Genomic DNA, 26,257 nt, shown 5'->3' on the forward strand with positions numbered 1-26,257 from the left:
TGGCTCTAGGTGAGTGAGTATACTATAGTTGTTATTCTGGTCATTAAGACCTTTTTTGTATAGTTCTTCCATGTTTTCTTGCCACCTCTTATTAATCTCTTCTGCTTCTGTGAGGTCCTTACTGTTTCTGTCCTTTATCGTGCCCATCCTTGCATGAAATGTTCCCTTGATATCTCCCAATTTTCTTGAAGATATCACTAGTCTTTCCCAGTCTATAGTTTTCCTCTATTTCTTTGCATTATTCATTTAAGAAGGCTTTCTATCTCTCCTTGCTATTCTCTGGAACTCTGCATTCAGTTTGGTATCTTTCCCTTTCTCCCTTGCCTTTTGCTTCTCTTCTTTCCTCAGATATTTATAAAGCCTCCTTGAACAACCACTTTGCTTCTTGCATTTCTTTTTCTTGGGTATGGTTTTGGACACGGCCTCCTGTACAGTGTTATGAGCCTCCATCCATGGTTCTTCAGCCACTGTCTACCAAGTCTAATCCCTTTCATCTATCTGTCACTTCCACTGTATGATCATATGGGATTTGATTTAGGTCATACTAGTGGTTTGCCCTACTTTCTTCAATGCCTGCTAAAGATCCAGACTTTGACCTGGAGCTTATAGCAGGGCCTCAGACAACTTTCAAGAATCATAGAACCTGTTTAATAATGAGACTGAAAAGCTGTGGTTAATTTACTAGGTAACTAATGGTTTCCATTCTATCTTAATTATTCTTCCAGAAAACCTTAAAGAGCTATGTAGTATTCCACTGAAAGGACAGCCAGTAAACTTTTTTGCCTATTCCAAAGCCTTTCAGAGTTTTCCTATCACTATCTATATATCTGTGGGACTTCCCTATAGTTCAGATAGTAAAGAATCTGCCTACAATGCAGGAGACCCGGGTTCAATCCCTGGGCTAGTAACATCCCCTGGAGAAAGAAATGGCCGCCCGCTCCAGTATTCTTGCCTGGAGAATTCTATGGACAGAGTAGCCTGGTGGGGTACAGTCCATGGTGTTGCAAAGAGCTGGACATGATTAAACAACACACAGATGTCTGTACCTTATATATACAATATCTTGGAGAGGGGAAGCCCTTTCTGCATACAAAATGCAGAGGTCACAAAGAAGGTAACTGAGCTATAAATATTTTTTAACTCTCTATGACTTACAAAGTAGCAAAGTGCAGAAAAAAAAATTCAAATAGATGAAACTAACATTTGCTACACTGCCAGTTGCGACTACTATGACCTGACTCTCAAATTTGAGGTGGAAAGTTTTCAAAGTATTCCCTTGATTGTATTACCAGGATGTTCCATGCTTCCTTCTTGATAGTCCCCATTCCAAATTGTCCAAGAACCCTTGAGGCATTTAGCTCCGGAAGTACCTGCTTCCAAACTCCAGGCAAAAGCGAACTTCCAAGTGAATTTAATCTGTTCACAGCAGGCTTTCATCCCACTGCGGTGCAGTTCCTGCTGCCGCCACACGGTGTCGCTGTTGAACACTGGCACTGCACAGCTTGTTAACCTGCCTCAACCACTCACTGGTCCACGACTCACAGGGTTGAAGCCACAGAGGAAGGATGGCTAGTGCGGGCAGTGCTATGGTGACTGTCACCTTGGGAGCCCAAGCAAGGAAGAGCAGTTTGCCAAAGCTTGTTCCCAACTCATGCCCTCCAGGCTGTCTGGCTTAGGCAGGACTCCAGTTACGACTGCACAGGGCATCAGGGTCAACTCTTTCCCTCCCTCCTCCACCCCACTGGGTATTTAAACCTGATATTGATGCCAGATCTCCATTCTGTATGTCCCTCATGGTGAGTTCCCCTTTAGGAAATCTATGAGCGAGGTTCTAAAAGGAGTAAAATTCCAAAGAGAAGGTACTGGTAGCAAAATTAATCCTCTCTTTGTGATGCCTCTGCCAATTTGCCTGACTTTCTAACTGTTATTGTTTCAATACCTCAAGGGATGTTTGGCTTCAAACAGTCACACTAAACCACAAAAATGTTTCCGGTACAGTTCTCCCTTGAGGTGATGCCTGTATGTTTGGCTCCTATTTAGAACTTTAAAGAGGCCATTCATTCCATTGACTTTTTCTTGTTTGAAAGTTGCTAAACTGTATTCACAAAGAAACAGTTTAAAGTTCTGCCTACCCAGTCCTTGGCTACATAGCAGAGAGCTAATCTCCTTAATGAATCAAAAGCTTTTAAAAATCAGTAAGAAAACAATTTAAATCCCCATGAAAAATGGGCTACCAAAATGTAAAAAGGAGCTACCAGAAAAAGAAATAAACACTTGAAATGGTGCCCAATCTTATAATCTAACTCATGGGTAAATAAATGTAGTTTAGAACATTTATATAACTTTTAAAATTTTACTTTCATACTGGCAAAGATTAAAGCCAGTAAGGTAATTCTGGTAAGGATGTAAGAAACAGCCATTTTGATATGCAACTGATGACAGTGTAAATTGTTGCAAACTTTTTAGAGATAAATTTGGCAATATCTATTAATATTGTAAATACTCTTTAACTTTTGCCCATCAATTCCACATCTTTGAATTTTTCTAACTCACAGGAAGGTACAAAAATAAATGATTAATATACTAACAGATTCTCATCTGTTCATCTCAGTTCATATTCCTGTCTCTCTTTTTTCACTGCTTCTGCTTCCCTTAGGCTGTTTATTTGTCTCTTCATACTATACTCTTGAACAGTCCTTATGTTAACACTTCCCCACAAGTAAACCCAGCCCCACCTCCCTATTTTTCATATTCAGGCTCCCAGTTAGCCTAGCTCCACATTCCAGATAGAAATTAGAGACATTTTCTGATCTTATGCACCAGAAAATTTTAATTGGAAGAGTCTTGTTCAACCAAAGCTTGATTCTTCATAGCTAGTTCCAAAACAGGATGGGTAGCTTTTATATATTTTGTGAATTTGTTGGTGTTGTTTAGTTGCTAAGTCTTTTCGGACTCTTTTGCAACACCATGGACTGTAGCCTGCCAGGCTTCTCTGTCTATGGGATTTCCCAGGCAACAGTGGGTTGCCATTTCCTTCTCCAGAGGATTTATGCTAGAGTCTGTCCTCAGGCCAATTTAATCATAAAAATCTATAGTGGTATAACCAGAGATATTTTCAAAATTATCCAAAACTTAAAAATAAGACAAAGAAAAGAAAGACATGATATCAGACTGGGACATTATTTATCAGTGCCACCCACAGATTATTTAATCATCTATAAGAATGTGTACTACTGACTATGTGTGTTAGTCGCTCAGTCGTGTCCAACTGTTTTTGTGACCCCATGAACTGTAGCCTGCCAAGCTCCTCTGTCCATAGAATTGTCCAGGCCAGAATGCTGGAGTGGGTAGCCATTCCCTTCTCCAGGAGATCTTCCCAACCCAAGGATCAAACCTGGGTCTGCTGCATTGCAGGCAGATTCTTTACCATCTGAGCCACTAGGGAAATCCACTACTGACTATATAGGCCCAGATTTTGTGATAGTCCATAGCTTATTATCATATACATAATTACATTTGTAATATTTAAATGTAATATGTACTATATACTTACATATGCTATTTATAATATGTAATTGCATATTTATATATGAAATGCATAATTTATATATATAATGTGTAAATATTGGAAATAATAATTTTAAATATCACATGTTAAGTGTTAATTTATAGTTTTTTGTCTGAGAAGCAAATTACTTCTGCCCAGTCAAAATAAAACCTCAAAAGCTTTATATTTAATTTAGCAATCTTATTCTATCATTCTTTTATGTTATTATTGTTCAGTCCCAAATTGTGTCCAACTATTTGCAACCCCATGAACTGCAGCAGGCCACACTTCTCTGTCTTTCACTATCTCCCTGAGTTTGCTCAGATTCATGTCCACTGAGTCAGTGATGCCATCCACCCATTTCATCCTATGTCACCCTCTTCTCCTCTTGTCCTCAACCTTTCCTTGGATCAGGATCCCTTTCAATGAGTCAGCTCTTTGCATCAAGTGGTCAAAGTATTGGAGCTTCAGCTTCAGCCTCAGTCCTTCAAATGAATATTCAGGGTTAATTTCCTTTATGATTGACTGGTTGGATCTCCTTGCTGTCCAAGGGACTCTCAAGAGTCTTCTCCAGCACCACTTGATGCTTGAAAGCATCAATTCTTCAGTGGTCTGCCTTCTTTATGGTCCAACTCTCACATCCATACATGACTACTGGAAAAACCATTGCTTTGACTATATGGAACATTGTCAGTAAAGTGATGTCTCTGATTTTTAATACACTGTCTAGGTTTGTCATAGCTTTTCTTCCAAGGAGCAAGCGTCTTTTAATTTTATGGCTGCAGTCACCATCTGAATTATTTCTACATTTTCCCCATCTATTTGCCTTAAAGTGATAGGACCAGATGCCATGATCTTAGTTTTTTAAATGTTGAGTTTTAAGTCAGCTTTTTCACTCTCCTCTTTCACCTTCATCAAGAGACTCTTTAGTTCCTCTTCCCTTTCTGCCACTTAAGTGGCATCATTTGTGCATATGTGGTTGTTGGTATTTCTTCTGGCAATCTTGATACCAGCTTGTAATTCATCCAGCCTGGCATTTCACATGATGTACTCTGCATATGTTAAATAAGCAGAGTGACAATACACAGCCTTGATGTACTCCTTTTCCAATTTTGAACCAGTCTGTTGTTCCATGTCAAGTTCTAACTGTTGCTTCTTGTCCTGCATACAGGTTTCTCAGGAGGCAGGAAGGTGAGAGTCCCATCTCTTTAAGAAGTTTCCACAGTTTGTTGTGATCCACACAGTGTTATGCCCGATGTCCGAATGCCTGAGCGGGAACAGAGAAGGCCTCCAAGACAATGCAACTTGCAGAAAGGGAAGTTTATTACTGACTCGAGCCAGGACTCTGTGCCGCAACCAATGCAGTGGTGTGGGTCAGAGAGCCCCGAGCCCAAGCTGTTACACAAATTTATAGGGTGAGAAGAGGATTGGTTACACGTTTGCAAAGCAATTTCATTGGTCAAAACTTCCGTGTGCGCGGGACTTTCCTGGCGGTTTCCACCCCGTTCCTAATTTCCTAATTGGCAAACAGCAGTCAGTATTAAGTGAAAGCTAATTGGTCCTAATTGGCAAACAGCGGTCAGTGTTACGCGAAAGCTAATTGGTTGTATCCAGGTGGCCTGATAATCTTACCAAGTAGGAAGGCCTACTCTCACCTCACATTCCCCCCTGTCTGTTGTTCAAGTAGAGGAATCTTCCTCTTTTCTATCTTAGGCCACTGACATTGTAAGTGGACCCAGGAGGGTGGACATTAAGGTAGTCAGCCAGGGGGAGTGTTGAAACCAAGACTCAAACCATCTCTGCTGGTCTTCCTGTTCTCTCTTTCATTGTGCCAGTCCCTCTCTCACTTTTGCCATAGATTCTACCACCTCAGACAAGGAAGTCAAAGACTTCTCTAAGTGACTGATTGCATCTACAGCGGCTCATAGGGAGGAAAGCTCTTGGCCTTGCAGAGATAGTGAAGCTTGGTTAAATTGCCCCCATATCTGAGGTACTTGGCCCTGTGGATTGTGCCACACTCAGGGCTACCAAATCTCTGTTTCCTACATCCCATTCCCAGGGCCCATCACAAGAGGTTACACAGCTTCAGCTCCTGCGATAATCAGCAGGAGAATTAGGAGACCTCCCGGCGGACGAGTCAAAGGATTTGACGGGTGAGGACTCGCCTTCCATTCTGCTCCTGTTCTTCCAGTGTGGCTTGCCGCACGTGATTGCAGTGAACCCAGGGTCCAATCCCGTCGACCTTGACAGCAGTAGGAGTGGTAAGGAGAACAACATAAGGGCCTTTCCATCTAGGTTCTAATACACACAGGAGGGGGTCTTCCATACAGAATCTCTTATAAGGGGTGTTACGCGCCCAAAAGAGTGCAAAGGAAAGGAGGGTCACCCAGTCCCTGCCAGTCTCTATTGCCAACTTTGTTCTCTCAACCTGTCCTGAGCTCTGGGGATTATATTCACAATGTAATTTCCATTTCATCCCCAAAGCTTGGGCCAGCCCTTGTACAATCTGGCTCACAAAGGTAGGTCCGTTATCAGAGCCCATTGTCACTGGCAGCCCGTACCTAGGCACTGTCTCCTCTAAGATCTCCCTTAGCGGGGAAGGCTTCCACTTACCCCGAGAAGGTATCTACCAGAACCAACATATAGCGATACCTGTACTTGCCTGGCCTTACCTCAGTGAAATCTATCTCCCAGTGTTGCCCTGGCTCTTCCCCTAGGTACCTCATTCCCGTGTGCTGCTTTTTCCCTGTCCTCATCAGCTGGCACGCTTTGCAAGCCTGGATTATCTCTCGTCCAGTTGCATTTTCCTCAAACACTGATCAACACGCAGATTCAGTCCATATTTGCTTTCATTTATCTACTGAGTGTACCCAAGCTTCTTCTTCAGAGACTCTGGCATCTCAGGGGGAGGAGGGCGAGGGAGCCTGAAGTAGACCTTCACAGAATCATAGATAAACCACTGTAGTGCAGTCAGAGTGCCAATCATGATGATACGGGCAAAGAGTCCCTTCCATATACCTCTAAATCCAAGTCTCTTGAGGACCTGAGAGGCACTGCTACCCTTCTCTTTATTCAACAGAGACACCACGGAATTGGCAGGGTGAGAAACAATGGCACAGAAGACTCCAGCTATGTAACCTGCCACAAATGTGACAACCAGCTGCTCTGGCTTTGAACATTCACTTCGGGGCTTGGGAACCACAAACTTGTACAATGCTTCAACAGTACGTTCAAAGCAGGCAAACTTCATCATGGTGTATGGTATCTGTCTCATAATTTGAACCTTAGCAACTTCCATAGCCTCACTCAGAGCCTCATTAGGGGAGTTCTTGAACCCCTGTGGGAGGCGGGTCCAAGTTAATTGTCAGCAAAGAATTCAGCACTGGCAGAGGCAGCCAAATACAGTGATGTGCGCCATAGATAGGCATTCTCCTCTCCAAGCATGTCATAAAAGCCAAACTTGCAGAGCCCCTGCAGGGAGTAGCCAATGAGGGTCGGGGCCCATCCTTTGGCCAAACCACGGAAACCATCCTTTTAACTGAAAATCCATTAAGAATACCCTTGTACTTCTGTGGGTCCACCTGCCTATGGCATTTACCCCACCAAAGCCACACAGTGCATAAAACTTCGCGGAGCCGTATTTCTACCGTGGCAGCTCCAGCTTTCCTTTGCTCATCTTTTACATAGCTGCTCCCATCGGTGAACCATACTAGCTCACTGTTGTCTAGGGGTACATCAGTTAAGTCTTTTCATGCCGCCAGGGCCTCAGCCAGTATCTCGCTACAATCAAGGAGCTACAAACAGCTGGAATGACTTATTTGGGTTAGACAGGGCAAGGGCTGGGGCTTCTAGTAGGGCCCATCTGAGTGTCTGGAAAGCCTGTTTCATTGGCTCAGTCCAAGTCCAGTTTTGCCAGGCCTTCTCAGCAAACCCCATGATCCACAGTCTGCAATATCCAACAGTCCCCAGAAACTCTCTCACCTGGCAGGGGGTCTTGGGCTCTGGTATCTGCAATATTGTTTCCTTCATGGCCTGGGTTAGCCACCTTTGCCCCTGCCTGATCTTATACCCCAAACAGGTGACCTCTTGCCGGGCTATTTGTGTAGCAGAAGGACCTCTGGGTGGCAAGTAACTTTCTGGGTCTGAGCTCCACCATAGAGAGGTACAAAGCCTACATTTGACAGGCTAATAGGAAAACATTCCAGATTTTCAGGGTCCCCACACCTCAGATCTAACATGTAATCTTCAGCAGAATTTTCCAGTTCCTCATGACTGCAATTATCCAACATATACCCAGGACTCGGGGAGGGGTGCCGAGTCTTGACTCCCCTAGTCACTGTCTTCCCCCGCATATAGAACTCGAGTTCCAGGGGAGAGTCTCTCTCTCTGGGTCGTTCCTCTCCTCGGGTCCCTCTTAGGGCACTCGTTTTTCCAGTGCCCCTGTTCTTTGCAGTAGGCTCACTGATCTTTCTTTAGGGCCTGCCTTTTTGTTTTCTGTTTTTCTCCCGCCCAGAGGTCTCGAGGTTCCCTCAATTCTGTTCCGGCTTTTATCCCCGCAAAAAGAATCTGGGCTAGCTCCCTCTGGTTCTTCCGGTTTTCCCTCATTCTATATTCTCTATCTTCCTTCCTGATCTTCTCAGCTAATTCCCTTTCCTCCCGTTGAATTCGTTCTTCCCTTTCTTCTGGGGTCTCCCTATTATTAAATCCTGTATCGTCTGTTCTCCCAATCTCTCTATCTTTTGTAATTTCTTCCTAATATCTGGGGCTGCCTGATTTACAAACGCTAACAGAACTGCAGCACGTGACTCCTCAGCCTGGGGGTCCATAGGTGTATATTGCCTGAAAGCTTCCATCAGCCTCTCTAGGAAGGCTGACGGGCTCTCAGTGGGACTAAATTTACCTTTGCCAAATTTGTCGGCTTTCTTGCTGCGGCCTGCAGGCCTGCCATCAGAGTCTGGCGGTACACTCAAAGACGCTCCCTACCTTCCGCTCACTCAAAATCCCAGTTAGGCCGCAACAGAGGAAACCCCTCGTCCACGAGATGAGGCTGGGCGGTTGGCCTCCCGTCGGCCCCTGGGACCCGTTTCCGCGCTTCTGCCAGAATTCGCTCCCATTCTTCTGTGGTGCAACAGCTGCTGACAATCGTAGTGAAAGGAGGGTTTCACCTGGTCGGGCTTCTAGTTACTGAGGCTCACTTATTGTAGGGTCTTCAGAGTCCGCCAGAGTGTAGCCCTGGCCAGGACTCATCAATTGCGCCCACAACCATTTGCCTGTTCACTGAAACTCCTGAAGAGAGTAGGAGTTGAAGGCAGAAAGAGACCAGAGACAATGCCGGCACACACACAAACACGGACAAACACGGAGAGCCGAAGACAAACACACGGACAGACAAACGTCAGCTGACAACACAGTGCTGAGTTTTCGGGCCCCCTGAGTTTTCTCACCAGATAGAAAGCTTTCTCCTGTGCCAGACACCTTCCTGCTTCACAGCAGGGCCCCGGATTTACACTGGACTTCTCCTGTCCTGCCTGAGACAATGCCGGCACACACACACAAACACGGAGAGCCAAAGACAAACACATGGACAGCTGGCAACACAGTGCTGGGTTTTCGGGCCCCCTGAGTTTTCCTGAGCACCGGTGCTATTATCTATCCTTCCCCTCTGTCCTGGAAGTGTTCTCTTCCCCCGGTAAAGGGATCCCGGACGAGCCCCCAAATGTTATACCCGATGTCCGAATCCCCGAGCGGGAACAGAGAAGGCCTCCAAGACAATGCAACTCGCAGAAAGGGAAGTTTATTACTGACTCAAGCCAGGACTCTCTGCCGCAACCAACACAGTGGTGCGGGTCAGAGAACCCCGAGCCCAAGCGGTTACACAAATTTGTAGGGTGAGAAGCGGATTGGTTACACGTTTGCAAAGCAATTTCCTTGGTCAAAACTTCCGCACGCGTGGGACTTTCCTGGCGGTTTCTGCCCCGTTCCTAATTTCTTAATTGTCAAACAGCGGTCAGTATTAAGTGAAAGCTAATTGGTCCTAATTGGCAAACAGCGGTCAGTGTTAAGCGAAAGCTAATTGGTTGTATCCAGGTGGCCTGATAATCTTACCAAGTAGGAAGGCCTACTCTCGCCTCACAACAGTCAATAGCTTTAGCATAGTCAGTGAAGCAGAAGTAGATTTTTTTTGGAATTCCCTTGCTTTTTCTATGATACAGCATATGTTGGCAATTTGACCTCTGGTTCCTCTGTCTTTTCTAAATCCAGCTTGTACATCTGGAATTTCTCAGTTCATGTACTGCTGAAGCCTAGCTTGAAGGATTTTGAGCATAATCTTGCTGGTATGTGAAATGAGTACAATTGTATAGTAATTTGAACATTCTTTGGCATTACCTTTCTTTGGGATTGGAATGAAAACTGACCTTTTCCGGTCCTATAGCCGCTGCTGAGTTTTTCAAATTTGCTGGCATAATGAGTACAGCACATTAACAGTATCATCTTTCAGGATTTGAAATAGCTCAGCTGGAATTCTATCACCTCCACTAATTTTGTTCATAGTACACTACCTAAGGCCCACTTGACTTCACACTCCAGGATGTCTGGCTCTAGGTGAGTGACAACACCTTTGTGGTTATCTGGGTCATGAAGATCTTTTTTGTACAGTTCTTCTGTGTATTCTTGCCACCTTTTCATTCTTTTTAAAATGCTGATAAACAGCCAGTCCCTAAAAATGCCTTTTAAACTGGTTTTACTATCTTACTTCAGATTGGCTGTGTATTACCTTGAGCTTATTACTTCTATTAAGAAAACTCTAAGATGTGAAATTCCTACCACTGTTATGATATTTTATGTTACCATATTCACTGTTCCCTCAAGCATGGATTATTTTTTATCTTTGATTCTCAACCTCTTGTTCATAATATGAACACTCTGGACACAAAATAATTTTTGATACTTTTTTTGTGGGCAAAATTTTTGATACATTTTTATGGACAAATATGGAAAGTCCAATTTTCAAACATATTACATAGATCAAACAAAACATCTGAGAACGAGATAGGTCTCTGACCACTAGCTGGTACCTATTTCCTTCTCGGGCTTTGGGAAAAAACTAGGTCTATATGACTATCTCAGCACTTGGAAACTGGATGTCAGAGGAAATAGAATGTACTGTCCCTGCCTGTTGAGAAGATGGCTCTTCTCAGTAGTTGAGAAGCAGTCTTTTCAGCCTGGGGAAGCAGCTTACTTTTCACTTTTCACACATCAAAGTTTACATCTGAGGTATAGGTAGGTTTTCCTGTGGAAAAGCATGAAGGTTTAGAAGAGTGGAAAGGAAAGTGTGAAATCTAGTTTTCATTGAAAGTTTCCAAAGATCTCTTTGGCACACAATGTCCTTATTCCTAGATCTTTTCTCTTAAGAGACTTGCGGTGGAGCCCTCTGTGTGGCCTACAGGCCTGAGGAGGCAGAATCTCCCCATTTCCCACAGCGTATGAGTGATGACTGGCAGGTGTGACGTACCACAGCTTTGTAACCTTGTGGAATCAGATGCCTGATGTGGATGCCTACTCTCTGCATAGCTCCTCTGGGGGCCAGGGCAGTTTTCCTTCAGACATCTGTGATCAGTTCTGCCCAGTTTCTTCCCTGACTCCTTCCCTTCCCAGTCCTACTCCCTGACCCCCCTGAGGGTTCTTCTTAAGAATACTTCTTAATAAAGCATTCCTACACAAATTCTGCTTAGAATTTGCTTCTAGGGAACCCGACTTCAGACACTAAGTTTGCCTCAGCTTCCCAGGTGGCACTAGTGGTTAAGAACTCTCCTGCCAATGCAGGAGCCATAAGAGATGTGGGTTCGATCCCTGAGTTGGGAAGATCCCCTGGAGGAGGGCGTGGCAACCCATTCCAGTATTCTTGCCTGGAGAATCCTATGGACAGAGGAGCCTGGAGGGCTACTGTCCACTGGGTCTCAGAGTCGGACAAGATTGAAGTGACTTAACACACACACACTTTATAAAATACATGATCTGAGCTTTTTGAGCTTTCTAAAAAATGAAAATCCTGGGGATTTTGTGTTCTTTTGGGTTTTTGGGGAGGGGAGTGGTGGTAGTCCTGGGGGACCTTCTTCCCCTCATTCAAAGTCAAAAAACGATGATGAAATATCCTTATCAATTTTCCAGAGTTTCTTTTCTCTGAACAAGATAGCCACAAAACAAATGACACAGAACAATGCATTTTGTAAGAAAGGGCCCACACAAATGACAACAGGATTTCCAAGTACCCCCAACAAGCCCACTCAGGGCCCTCTCAGAATCCTCTGGAAACCTTCCTAGGCCACATCCTCTTTTCACATAATGCCCTTGCAGGAGACACTGCAGTGTTTGTGTGTGTTATGTGGAGTGAATGGCAAATACTGTATTGCCTTCAAACTGAAATGGCCAACTAAATATCCTTCAGATCATAAGTTAATGACCAGTCACAGTTCAGTTCAATAGGTCAGTCTTGTCCGACTTTTTGCAATCCCATGGACTGCAGCATGCCAGGCTTCCCTGTCCATCACCAACACTTGGAGCTTGCTCAAACTCATGTCCATTGAGTTGGTGATGCCATCCAACCATCTCATCCTCTGTCATCCCCTTCTCCCCCTGCCCTCAATCTTTCCCAGCATCAGGGTCTTTTCCAATGAGTCAGTTCTTTACATCAGGTGGTCAAAGTATTGAAGTTGCAGCTGTCACATCAGTGTTTAAAATTCTCCAGTGGCTTCCTGTATTACTCACAGAAAAAGCTGAAGTCCTTCTCTAAATGAGGTTTTCTATGGTATTTTTAAATTTTATCTATCCACCCCAATCTGGCCTCCCTGTTCCTTAAACATATCAGGCATGCTCTGACCTCAGGGCCTTTGCACTTGTTATCCTTTCTCTTGATTAAAGTGAAAGAGGAGAGTGAAAAAGCTGGCTTAAAACAACGCAAAAAACCAAGATCATGGCACCCAGGCCCATCACTTCATGACAAATAGAGGGGGAAACAATGGACACAGTGAGAGACTTTATTTTCTTGGTCTCTAAAATCACTGCAGATGGTGACTACAGCCATGAAATTAAAAGATTCTTGCTCCTTGGAAGAAAAGCTATGACCAGCCTAGACAACCTACTAAAAAGCAGAGACATTACTTTGCCAACAAAGGTCCATTTAGTCAGAGATATGGTTTTTCCAGCAGTCATGTGTGGATGTGAAAACTGGACCATAAAGAAAGCTGAGCATCCAAGAATTGATGCTTTCGAACTGTGGTGTTGGAGAAGACTCTTGAGAGTCCCTTGGACTGCAAGGAGATCCAACCAGTCAATCCTAAAGGAAATCAGTCCTGAATATTCATTGGAAGGACTGATGCTGAAGCTGAAACTCCAATACTTTGACCACCTGATGTGAAGAACTGACTCACTGGAAAAGACCCGGATGCTGAAAGAGATTGAAGGCAGGAGGAAAAGGGGATGACAGAGGATGAGATGGCTGGATAGCGTCACCGACTGGATGGACATGAGTTTGAGCAAGCTCTGGGAGTGGGTGATGGACAGAGAGGCCTGGGGTGCTGCAGTTCATGGGGTCACAAAGAATCGGACATGACTGAGTGACTGAACTGAACCGAACTGAATTGAATTGATTCTTTCTCTTGTTATACTTTTCTCATACTTATCCACATGGAAGTTAACCTCTTTGCTTTCAGATCTCTTTCTCTAAGACCTTCTCTGACCATTCTGTTTAAAAATAGCAACTCATCTAACACTCCTACCTCACTCTATATTGTTGTTCAGTCACTAAGTCGCATCTGACTCTTTGCAACCCCATGAACTGCAGCACACCAGGTTTCCCTGTCCTTCACTATCTCTCAGAGTTCGTTCAAATTCATGTCCATTGTGTCAGTGATGCTATCAAACCATCTCATCTTCTGCCTCCCTCTTCACCTTTTGCCTTCAATCTTTCCCAGCATCATGGTCTTTTCCAGTGAGTTAGCTCTTCATATCATGTGGCCAAAGTATTTGGAGGTTTGACTTCACCAATAGACTTCCAGTGACTATCAGGCTTGATTTCCTTTAGAATTGACTGGCTTAAGCTGTTTGCAGTCCAAAGGACTCTCAAGAGTCTTCTCCAGCACCATAATTCAAAAGCAGCAATTCCTCAGCACTCAGCCTTCATTATGGTCCAACTCTCACATCTGTACATGACTATTGGAAAAACCATAGTTTTGACTATACAGACCTCTGTCAGCGAAGTGATGTCTCTGCTTTTTAATATGCTGTCTGTGTTTTTCATAGCTTTACTTCCAAGGAGCAAATATCTTTCAATTTCATGGCTATATTTACCGTCCATAGTGATTTTGAAGCCGAAGAAATGAAAATCTGTCTGCTTCCATTTTTTCCCCTTCTATTTGCCATGAAGTGATGGGACCAGACAGCCTGATCTTAGCTTTTTGAATGTTGAGTTTTAAGTCTGCTTTTTCACTCTCCTCTTTCACCCTCATCAAGAGGCTAGTTCCTCTTCATTTAACTCATGTCCATCCAGACGGTGATGCTATCCAGCCATCTCATCCTCTGTCGTCCCCCTTTCCTCCTGCCTTCAATCTTTTTCAGCATCTTTTCCAGTGAGTCAGTTCACATCAGGTGGTCAAAGTATTGGAGTTACAACTTCAGCATCAGTCCTTCCAAAGTGGTATCACCTGCATATCTGAGGTTGTTGATATTTCTCCCTGCAATCTTGATTCCAGCCTATGATTCATTCAGCCAGGCATTTCATGTGATGTACTCTGCATATAAGTTTAACAAACAGGGCTGTAAAAATATACAGCCTTTTGTACTCCTTTCCCAATTTTGAAGCAATTCATTGTTCCATGTCTAGTTCTAACTTGCTTCTTGACCTGCATACACATTTCTCAGGAGACAGGTAAGGTGGTCTGGTATTCTATCTCATTAAGAGTTTTCCACAGTTCATTGTGATCTGCACAGTCAAAGGCTTTCATGTAGTTAATGAAGCAGAAGTAGATATTTTTCTGGAATTTCCTTGCTTTCTCTATGATCCAGTGAATGTTGGCAATTTGATCTGTGGTTCCTCTGCCTTTTCAAAACCTAGTTTGTAATCTGGAAGTTCTCAGTTCATATGCTACTGAAAGCTTTTGAGCGTGATCTTACTAGCATACAAAATGAGCACAGCTGTGTGATAGTTTGAACATTCTTTGGCATTGCCCTACATCACTTATCTTATTTTCTTTTTGTTGCTAGAATTCTTATCTCCATCTGAAATGCTTTATTTTGTTCATTTGTTTAAGATATGTCTGTCCCTATCTGAAATGTAACTCATAGAGGGCAGTGCAAGTATGCTCAGTTGCTCAGTCATGTCCAACTCTATGAGACCCAATGGACTGGAGACCACCAGGCTCCTCTGTCCATAGGATTTTCCAGGCAAGAATACTGGAGCTGATTGCCATTTCCTCATCCACGGCATAGAAGGCAGGGTTATGTCTATTTCATTCACTGCTGTAATCCCAGCAACTGGAACAGGGTAGGTGTTCAATAAATATTTGTTGAATGAGTAAATTAATGTGTTTACATGATATCATTTTCCTCCTTAAAGTGTGATAATTAGATTCAGCATTCAGTATTATGCTTCCAGATGTGTTTTTCTCCCCCTTTACAAAATCTTTCAATTTAACTTGAAATATTTTTCTTGATAGCTATTTTAAAAATTATCAGCACCTCCTTGCAACAAGGCAAACTTTGTACAGATGCATTAAGAAGTAATTAACAATCTTCTCTTATAGTCTGCTTTCTGAGGCAGTAGTAATTAATACTTTTTCCTTACACTCATACAGATCTCAAATAGATGTGGGGCTGAATTTGTTTTTAGACCACTAGACTAGTACTAAGCATGAGAAATACACATTTAAGTATGGCGGTTACACACATAGATTCCAAAAATATGTATTGGCTCTGCAAGCTCAGACATGTTACTTAATATTTTGATGCTTGGTTTTGCCTTTGGGGTAGTAATGACAGAACCATTCCATAGGCTTCCTGGGGGATTAAATGACTTAATTAAAACAACAACCAAAACTTAGAATAGTATATATTGTACTGTAAATACAAAGTACATTATCTAATTTTTTCCCCCACTTAACAGTAGAGCTTGGATATCCCTTCAACAAAGTACCTATAGATTTAACTCATTCTGTGAGTAATTTCATAGCAATTCCTGGTATGGAAAAGCCAGAGAAATAATTTTTTTCAGTCTTTCCCCTAATGATGGACATACAGATTTTTACAGTTTTTACCAGTATATACAGGACTACAATAAATATGTAAGACTGCACGTCCTTGACAATTCATGTTTTATTTCTCTAGGATAAAAATCTCAAAAGTGAGATTGCTGGGCTGAAAAGTCTGTGCTTATTTATTTTTAATAGAAATTGAAAAATTACTCTCTAAATTATTATAATAATCCACTTCCTCACAAATAATATATATCTGTCCCTTTTCTGCATCTTCAGTAGAACTGGATACTGGGACACGTTAAAAAATATATATATATTTATTTATTTCACTGGACTGGGTCTTCACTGCAGCATGCTGGCTTTTAGGTAGCAGCATGCAGAGTCTTATTCGCAGCATATGGGATCTAGTTCCCTGACCAGGGATCAAACCTGGGTCCTCCGCATTGGGAACTGAGAGGTATAGCCACTGAACCACCAGAGGAAGTCTGATACTGGGACACTTCTGAAGTTTTGCCAAGTTGTAACCAATAAATAGGATCTTGTTTTTATTTTAAATTTCTAAACTGTTAATCAAATTCATCATTTTTTCATATATTAGCAGTTTTCATTTCCTTTTTAATGAAAAGCCTATTCATATTCTTTACCAATTGTCCAATAGGATTTTAAAAATTGATTCCTATAAAAAAGAACAAAGGAACACTTTATTACATGTATTGCAAAATATTTATTACATGTATTGTAAAATATTCCCAGGCTGCTGTGTTCGTTTTGGGACTTTGTGATATATTGAATCCTTTTATTTTCTGCTTTCATATAATCAAATATAGCTATTTTTACTAAATGGCTTTAGGTTTTTCTGTATTTCTAGACTTTATAAAGAAATTCTCTCTTAATACCAAGTAATAAAAATATCTTCTTAAAATTTCATCTAATGTGTTTGGTGTTCATATTTTGTTTAGAATATTTAAGGTCTTCAACCCATGTGAAGTAAATCTGTGTGTGTGAGAGGTGGGGATATAACTTTCCATATAGATTAATGGGTTGGTAAGTCAGTACCACTTATCATATAAACCACTCTGTCCACTTTTTGTTAAGTTTTCAAGTATACTTTGATCTGTTTCTGGGCTTTCTATTCTTCCCATCAATTTTCTAGTCCTATGCTAAAGTCATCTAATTTACAGTTGTTCTTTTCTAATTTACCATCTTAACATTTTTTAATTTTCTAAATATTTTTTATTTACTTTGCTGCATGTAATCCTAGTTGCAGACATGAGATCTTTAGTTGTGGCATGCAGGCATGAGGACTCTTAGTTGCAGCATGTGGGATCTAGTTTCCCAACCAAGGATCAAAGCTGGGCCCCCTGCACTGGGAGAATTGAGTCTTAGCCACTATACCACCACGGAAGTCCCAGTTGTTTTATTTTTTATTTTAAAAACAGTTTGAATTTACTTATGACATTTTTCCTTTTTTAGCTTTGTTGAAGTAAAATTGACAAAAGTGTAATATATCTAAAGTGTAACATCACGAGTAAACATATATGTACATTGCAAAAGAATTCTTCTCGTCTAGTAAATTAACACTCCCATCACCTCGAATATTTATCCTTTTGTGTGTGTGAAAGAGAAAACAGATAAGTTCTACTCTCTTAGTGAATTTCAATTACACAACACAGTGCTATCAACTATAGTTACAGTCATTTCATGCTTTAATAATTGGGAAGGCAAGTCCCTCTTAATCCTTCTTTTAAAAAAGTATTGGTTACTTTTAGATACTTAATCTTGCCTCTTGATTCTAAAATAAATTTTCCTAGATTTTTAAAAGCCTTTTGGAATTCATGATGGAATGGCAGTACACTAATCTTATTTTTTAGAGTATTAAGAATAGACTTTAAGTATATTGAGTCTTCAGTTCAGTCACTCGTTCATGTCCGACTCTTTGTAATCCCATGGACTGCAGCATGCCAGGCTTCTCTGTCCATCACCAACCCCTAGAGCTTTCTCAAACTCGTCCATCAAGTTGGTGATGCCATCCAACCATCTGATCATCTGTCATCCCCTTCTCTTTCTGCTTTCAATCTTTCCCAGCATCAAGGTCTTTTCAAATGAGTCAGTTCTTTGAATCAGGTGGCCAAAGTATTGAAGCTTCAGCTTCAGCATCAGTCCTTCCAAAGAATATTCAGGACTGATTTGGATTTACTAGCTTGATCTCCTTGCAGTCCAAGAAACTCTCAAGAGTCTTGTCCAACACCACAGTTCAAAAGCATCAATTTTTGGTCTCTCAGCTTTCTTTACGTCCAACCCTCACATCCATACATGACTACTGAAAGAATTATAGCTTTGACTAGATGGACCTTTATCGGCAAAGTAATGTCTCTGCTTTTTAACATGCTGTCTAGTTTTGTCACAGTTTTTCTTCAAAGGAGCAAGTGTCTTTTAATTTCATGGCTGCAGTCACCATCTGCAGTGATTTTGGAGCCCAAGACTTCCACCCATCCAAAACAAAAATATCTCTCAATTTATGTAGATCTTATTGTATATCTTTCAGAAAGATTTTACAATCTGCTTCATATAGGTTCTCTACCTTCCCTTTAAAGTTATTCCTAAGAAATTTATAGAGCAACAGGAGGGCCCGGATGTCATGTGTGATAACACTAAGTGATGGTCTAGGAATATATCCTAATCAGGCCTCTTAGTCACTTGACCTCTCCACCGTCAATGCTTTTGTTTTTTAATTGAAGGATAATTGCTTTACAGAATCTTGTTGTTTTCTGTCAAACATCAACATGAATCAGTCATAGGTATACATATATCCCTCCCTTTTGAAACTCCCTCCCATCTCCCTCCCCATCCCACCTCTCTAGGTTGAAACAGAACCCCTGAGCCATACAGCAAATTCCCGTTGGCTATCTATTTTACGTATGGTAATGTAAGTTTCCATGTTACTCTTTCTACACATCCCACCCTCTCCTCATGTCCATAAATCTATTTTCCATCTCTGTTTGCTGCCCTGTAAATAAGTTCTTCAGTGCCATTCTTCTAGATTCCGTATATATGTGTTAGAGTACAACTAAAACTAAAAACATCTTTCTCTTTCTGACTCACTTCACTCTGGATAATAGGTTCTAGGTTCATTACCTCATCAGAACTGACTCAAATGTGTTCCTTTTTATGGCTGAGTAATATTCCATTGTGTATATGTACCACAACTTCTTTATCCATTCACCTGTCGATGGACATCTAGGTTGCTTCCAAGTTCTTGCTACTGTAAATAGTGCTGCAATGAACAATGGGATACACGTGTCTCTTTCAATTTTGGTTTCCTCAGGGTATATGCCTAGGAAGGGATTGCTGGGTCATATGGTGGTTTTATTCCTAGTTGTTTAAGGAATCTCCATACCATCTTCCATAGCGGCTGTGACAATTTACATTCCCTCCAACAGTGCAAGAGTGTTCCCTTTTCTCCATTTCCAGAATTTATTGTTTGTAGATTTTTTGATGATGGCCATTCTGACTGGTGTGAGGTGATATCTCATTGTAGTTTTGATTTGCATTTCTCTAATAATGAGCGATGTTGAGCATTTTTCTTGTGTTTGTTAGCCATCTGAATGTCTTCTTTGGAGAAATGTCTGCTTAGATCTTTTTCCCACTTTTTGATTGGGTTGTTTGGTTTTCTGGTATTGAGCTGTATGAGCTGCTTGTATATGTTTGGAAATTGATCCTTTGTCAGTTGTTTCATTTGCTGCCTGTTTTCTCCCATTCTGAGGGTTGTCTTTTCACCTGGATTATAGTTTCCTTTGCTGTGCAAAAGCTTTTGAGTTTAATCAGGTCCCACTTGCTTAGTTTTTTGTTTTTTTTTTTTTAATTTCCATTACTCTAGGAGGTGGATCATAGAGGATCTTGCTTTGATTTATGTCATCGAGTGTTCTACCTATGTTTTCCTCTAAGAGTTTTATAGTTTCTGGTCTTACATTTAGGTCTTTAACCCATTTTTAGTTTATCTTTGTGTATGGTGTTAGGAAGCATTCTAATTTCATCCTTTTACATGTAGCTGTCCAGTATTCCCAGTACCATTTAATGAAGAGGCTGTCTTTGCCCCATTGTATATTCTTGCCTCCTTTGTCAAAAGTAAGGTACCCATAAGTGCATGGGTTTATTTCTTGGCTTTCTATCTTGTTCCCTTGGTCTCTATTTCTGTTTTTGTGCCAGTACCATACTGTCTTGATGACTGTAGCTTTGTCATATAATCTGAAGTCAGGAAGGCTGATTCCTCCAGCTCCATTCTTCTTTCTCAAGACTGCTTTGGCTATTCTGGGTCTTTTGTGTTACCATATGAATTGTGAAATATTTTGTTCTAGTTCTGTGAAAAATGCCATTTGGTAATTTGATAGGGATTGCAGTGAATCTGTAGATTGCATTCGATAGTATAGTCATTTTCACAATATCAGTTCTTCCTACCCAGGAACATGGAATATCTCTCCATCTGTTTATGTCATCTTTAATTTCTTTCATTAGTGTCTTATAATTTTCTATGTACAGTTCTTTTGTCTCCTTAGGTTAAGTTTACTCCTAGATATATAGTTCATTTTGTTGCAATGGTGAATGTGATTGATTCCTTAATTTCTCTTTCTGATTTTTCATTGTTTGTACATAGAAATGCAAGTGATTTCTCTGTATTGATTTTGTATCCTGAAACTTTGTAAGTTCACTGATTAGCTCTAGTAATTTTCTGATACTATCTTTAGGGTTTTCCATGTACAGTATCATGTCATCTGCAAACAGTGAGAGCTTTACTTCTTCTTTTCTGATCTGGATTCCTTTTATTTCTTTTTCTTCTCTGATTGCTGTAGCTAGGACTTCCAAAATTATGTTGAATAACAGTGGTGAAAGTGGACACCCTTGTCCTGTTGCTGATCTTAGGGGGAATGATTTCAGTTTTTCACCACTGAGAATAATGTTTGCTGTAGGCTTATCATATATAGCCTCTACTATGTTGAGGTAGGTTCCTTCTGTGCCCAGTTTTTGAAGAGGTTTAATCATAAATGGGTGCTGAATTTTGTCAAATGCTTTTTCTGCATCTATTGAGATTATCATATGATTTTTATCTCTCAATTTGTTAATATGGTATCTCACATTGATTGATTTGTGTGTATTGAAGAATCCTTGCATCCCTGGAATAAACTCGATTATGGTGTATGAGCTTTTTGATGTGTTGCTGAATTATGTTTGCTAAAATTTTGATGAGGATTTTTGCATCTATGTTTATCAGTGATATTGGCCTGTAGCTTTCTTTTTGTTGTCTTTGTCTGGTTGTGGTATCAAGATGATAGTGGCCTCATAGAATGAGTTTGGAATTGTTCCTTCCTCTGCAATTTTTTGAAAGAGTTTTAGAAGGACAGGCATTAGCTCTTCTCTAGATATTTGATAGAATTCTCCTGTGAAGCCATCTGGTCCTGGGCTTTTGTTTTATGGGTTTTGATCACAGCTTCAATTTTGGTGCTTGTAATTGGGTTGTTCATAATTTCTATTTCTTCCCGTTCAGTCTTGGAAGATTGAGCTTTTCTAAGAATCTGTCCATTTCTTACGGGTTATCCATTTTATTGCCATATCATTTTTCATAGTAGTCTATTATAATCCTTTGTGCTTCTGTATTGTCTGTTGTAACCTCTCCTTTTTCATTTCTAATTTTGTTGATTTGATTCTTCTCTCTTTTATTCTTGATGGGTCTGGCTAAAGGTTTGTTAATTTAATCTTCTCAAAGAATCAGCTTTTAGTTTTATTAATCTTTACTATTGTTTTCTTTTTCATTTATTTCTGCTCAGATCTTTATGATTTTTTCCTTCTACTAATTTTGGGTTTTTTTTTTTAATGTTGTTGTTCTTCTTTTTCCAGTTATTTTAAGTGTAGAGTTAAGTTGTTTATTTGATGTTTTTCTTGTTTCTTGAGGTAGGATTGTATTGCTATAAACTTCCCTCTTAGAACTGTTTTTGCTGCATCTCATAAGTTTTGAGTTGTTGTGTTTTCATTGTCATTTGTTTCTAGACATTTTTTTATTTCCCTTTTGATTTCTTCAGTTGGTTGAAGAAACAAACTGTTGGTTATTTAGAAACGTGTTATTTAATCTCCATGTGTTTGTGTTTCTTACAGTTTTTTCTTGTAATTGGTATCTAGTCTCATAGCATTGTGGCTGGAGAAGATACTTAATACAATTTCAATTTTCTTAAATTTACTGAGGTTTGATTTGTGACCCAAGATGTGCTCTATCTTGGAGAATGTTCCATGTGCACTTGAGAAGAAGGTGTATTCTTCTGCATTTGGATGGAATGTCCTGCAGATATCAATGAGATCCATCTGTCTAATGCATCATTTAAGATTTGTGTTTCCTTATTAACTTTCTGTTTTGATGATCTGTCCATTGGTGTGAGGGGGGTGTTAAAGTCTCCTACTATTATTGTGTTACTGTCAATGTCTCCCTTTACGTCTGCTAATGTTTGTCTTATGTATTCAGGTGCACCTATGTTGGGTGCATAGATAATTACAATTGTTATGTCTTCCTCTTGGATTGATCCCTTGATCATTATGTAGTGTTCTTCCTTATCTCTTGTAATATTCTTAATTTTAAGGTCTATTTTGTCTGATATGAGCATTGCTACTTCAGCTTTCTTTTGCTTCCCATTTGCATGGAATATACTTGTCCATACTCTCACTTTCAGTCTATATGTGTCTTTAGGTCTGAAGTGGATTTCTTGTAGACAGCATAAACGTGTGTCTTGTTTTGTATCCATTCAGCCAGTCTGTGTCTTTTGGTTGGAGTATTTAATCTGCTTACATTTAAAGAAGTTATTGATATATATGTTCCTATTGCAATTTTCTTAATTGTTTGGGGTTGATTTTGTAGATGTTTTTTCTTCTTTTGTGTTTCTTGACTATATAAATCTGTTTAACATTTGTTGTAAATCTGGTTTGGTGGTACTGAATTCTCTAAACTTTTGCTTGTCTGAGAAGAATTTTATTTCTCTATCAATTTTGAATGAGATCCTTGCCTGGCACAGTAGTCTTGGTTGTAGATTTTTCCCTTTCAGTACTTTAAATATATCCTGCCAATCCCTTCTGGCCTGCAGAGTTTCTGTTGAAAGATCAGCTGTTAAGCTTATGTTGTTTCCCTTGTATATTACTTGTTGCTTCTCCCTTGCTGCTTTTAATGTTCTTTCTTTGTGTTTAGTCTTTGTTAGTTTGATTAGTATGTGTCTTGGTATGTTTCTCCTTGGGTGTATCCTGTATGGGACTCTTTGTGCCTCTTGGACTTGATTGACATTTTCCTTTTCCATGTTGGGGAAATTTTCAACTATAATCTCTTCAAAAATTTTCTCATACCCTTTCTTTTTCTCTTCTTCTTCTGGGACCCCTATAATTCAAATGTTGGTACATTTGATACTGTCCCAGAGGTATCTGAGACTATCCTCAGTTCTTTTCATTCTTTTTACTTTATTCTGCTCTTCAGAAGTTATTTCCACCATTTTATCTTCCAGCTCACTAATTCATTCTTCTGCTTCAGATTTTCTGCTATTGATTCCTTCTAGAGTATTTTCAATTTCAGTGATTGTGTTGTTTGTCTCTGTATGTTTATTCTTCCTTTCTTCTAGGTCTTTATTAAGTGATTCTTGCATTTTCTCCGTTTTGTTTTCAAGGTTTTTGATCATCTTTACTGTCATTATTCTGAATTCTTTTTCAGTTTGCCTATTTCCTTTTCATTTATTTGGACTTCTGTGTTTCTAGTTTGTCCCTTCATTTGTGCAGTATTTCTCTCCCTTTTCATTACTTTTTTAGACTTATTGTGTTTGAGGTCTCCTTTTCCCAGGCTTCAAGCTTGAATTCTTTCTTCCTTTTGGTTTCCGCCCTCCTAAGGTTGGTCCAGTGGTTTGTGAAAGCTTCATGTAGGGTGAGATTTGTCCTGAGTTTTTGCTTGTGTGTTTGTTTTCCCTCTGATAGACAAGGCTGAGTGAGGTGGTAATCCTCTCTGATGATGATTGGATTTGTATTTTTGTTTTGTTTGTTGTTTAGATGAGGCATTCTGCACAGGGTGCTACTCGTGGTTTGGTGATGCCAGTCTTGCATTCAAGTGGTTTTCTTTGTGTGAGTTCTCACCATTTGATACTCCCTAGGGTTAGTTCTCTGGTAGTCTAGGGTCTTGGAGTCAGTGCTCCCACTCCAAAGGCTCAGGGCTTGATCTCTGGTCAGGAATGAACATTCCACAAGTGGTTTGTTATGGCATTAAGTGAGATTAAAACAAATATCCAAAAACAAGAAACCAAAGATGAACCCCAGAAAAATGGCAGTTACAAAATCAGGTAAATAATAATTAAAATAATGGAACATACACATATACATATATACCCATGAGCAAAGTCAAAACAATCCAACAAAAATAAAGGACAGGATATTGACCCGGTGAACAAAGGAAATAAAATTTTTTATTTACCAGTTAAGAACAAAACTAACTTAAGTACAAACTGGAAAACAAAACTAGAGCAAAGTGCCAAATGGGGAATAAAGCAATGAAAACAAAACTGTAACAACAATGAAAAATGTGACTGAGGGAAAAAAAGCAAATCTCAAAAGCTTAATTAGACTTCATAGTGCCAATAAAATCAACAACTACACCAGAGGGGGGGAAAAAAGGAAAACAAAAGAAAAAAAATCCAAAGAATCTACAGAACAAGTCAAAACATAAGGATAATAAATGTTTTTCTTGAATCACTGCTATCAGAGTCCTTTCCTTCGCTGGGAGTCACAGTCCACCTCACCTCCCTAGGATGCCCTCCAAAGCTTTGCTGATGTCTGGACCTGCTGTGGGGGCAGCTCAGATTCTAACCTGGTCCTACTCCTGTGTGTTCTTGCCTCCGATGTCCACAGCCATCAGAACTAGTGCATCTTTTGTGGGAGCTCTCAATGACCTTTTATATATTCCATAGAGACAGAGTCTGCCCAGTTGATTGTGTGGATTTAATCTGCAGCTTATACAGCTGGTGGGAAGGTTTTGGGTCTTCTTCCTTAGTCACACTGCCCCTGGGTTTTGATTGTGGTTTTATTTCCACCTCTGTATGTGGGTCATTCACTGGGGTTTGCTCCTGAGGCTGCCCTGGAGGACTTGGGTTTGCCCTGTGAGGGCCAGGTGTGGAGGTGCTGCAGCTCCTTGGGTTGCAGGGGTTCTGGCAGTACAGGTACTCTGGGGAGTTGGCGGCTAGGGCAGCAAGAAACATAGTTCTCTAGAAGGGTATGTCAACCAGTATTGGCCAATACACTCCAGTATTCTCGCCTGGAGAATCCCCCCACCCCAACCCCGCCCCAACAGAGAAGCCTGGCAGGCCACAGTCTACAGAGCCGCAAAGAGTTGGACACTACCGAAGCGACCCTGTGCGCATAGACCCTTGACATTTTTTTGCCTGAGGCAGCTCTGCCCTAGTGAGAATTGAGCGTGAGGGTGGTGCAGCTGCTTGGCTTGCAGAGACCCTGGCGGAGCCAAGTGTGCAGGGACACGGAGTGCTTTCACTGCAGGAGTTATGGCCTCATCAGAGTCTTTGTTGAGCCTCTTGAAGCTGGCAATCAGAAGGCCTATTTGGCCAGTCTTTCTCCGTAGCCCTGCATTTCAGGCACTTAGAGGTCTCCCTTGCCTGGGGTCCTTCTCTGTTGTTCTGCACATCAGGCACAAAGAGGGGTCCCCTGGCTGGGGTCCTACTCTGTATTTCAGTGCATCAAGCATTTGATGGGCCAGCCTCTCTATTGTTTAGCTGCTGATGCTGGCGTGTGGGATGAGAGAGGCTATAGTGATGGCTTCACCCCCTACGCATGACTCAGCAGCATTGCCTTGCATCCATGGCTACGGGGCTTTCCTCCACAGGCATTTCCCTTCACAATCTCCTCCCTCACATCCCCTCCTTCTGTCTCTCCACAGTCAACAGCAGCCCTCACCCTGGGATTGCTCCACAATCCCTGAACTCCACCTCCCAGCCACTGCGCCTTCTAGGGGACTTGCGTCCCTGTCCGGGGTATGTATGGCTGTGACAAGGACTGTCTGATTTTCATTCCATTTAGGCTGCCACAGATCAGCTGCCTCACTCTTACATGTTTCTCCTCTGACTCAGACAATTGCCCCGATGTGGGGATCAGACCCCTGCTTCAGTTCCCCCACCCGCCGAGGGCAGGTCCAGTCCAACTAACACTCCTGTTTTTCCCCTTAGTTGTTTGTCTTACCGAATTTTGGGTGGTTCTATGTATATTCTTTTCCACTGATCAAGTACTCCTGTCTGTTCTTAGCTGGTGTTCTGTATTCACTTCTGTGTCTGAAGTTGTATTCCTGATGTATCCATGGAGAGAGATGTATTCCACGTCCATCGACTCCTCTGCCATCTTGTTCAACCTCTGAAATAATGGCGATGCTTTCGTTTTTCACCCTAACCCAGCCACT

General features: G+C 41.2%; 1 pseudogene; it reads right to left on the reverse strand.

Annotated features, from left to right (window-relative positions):
* Positions 1-6,351: 6,351 nt before the first annotated feature.
* Positions 6,352-8,794, reverse strand: LOC133043283 (solute carrier family 25 member 3-like; annotated as a pseudogene).
* Between the last annotated feature and the right edge of the window lie 17,463 nt (positions 8,795-26,257).

Source organism: Dama dama, chromosome 3 (genome assembly GCF_033118175.1).
Source record: "Dama dama isolate Ldn47 chromosome 3, ASM3311817v1, whole genome shotgun sequence".
NCBI lineage: Eukaryota > Metazoa > Chordata > Mammalia > Artiodactyla > Cervidae > Dama > Dama dama.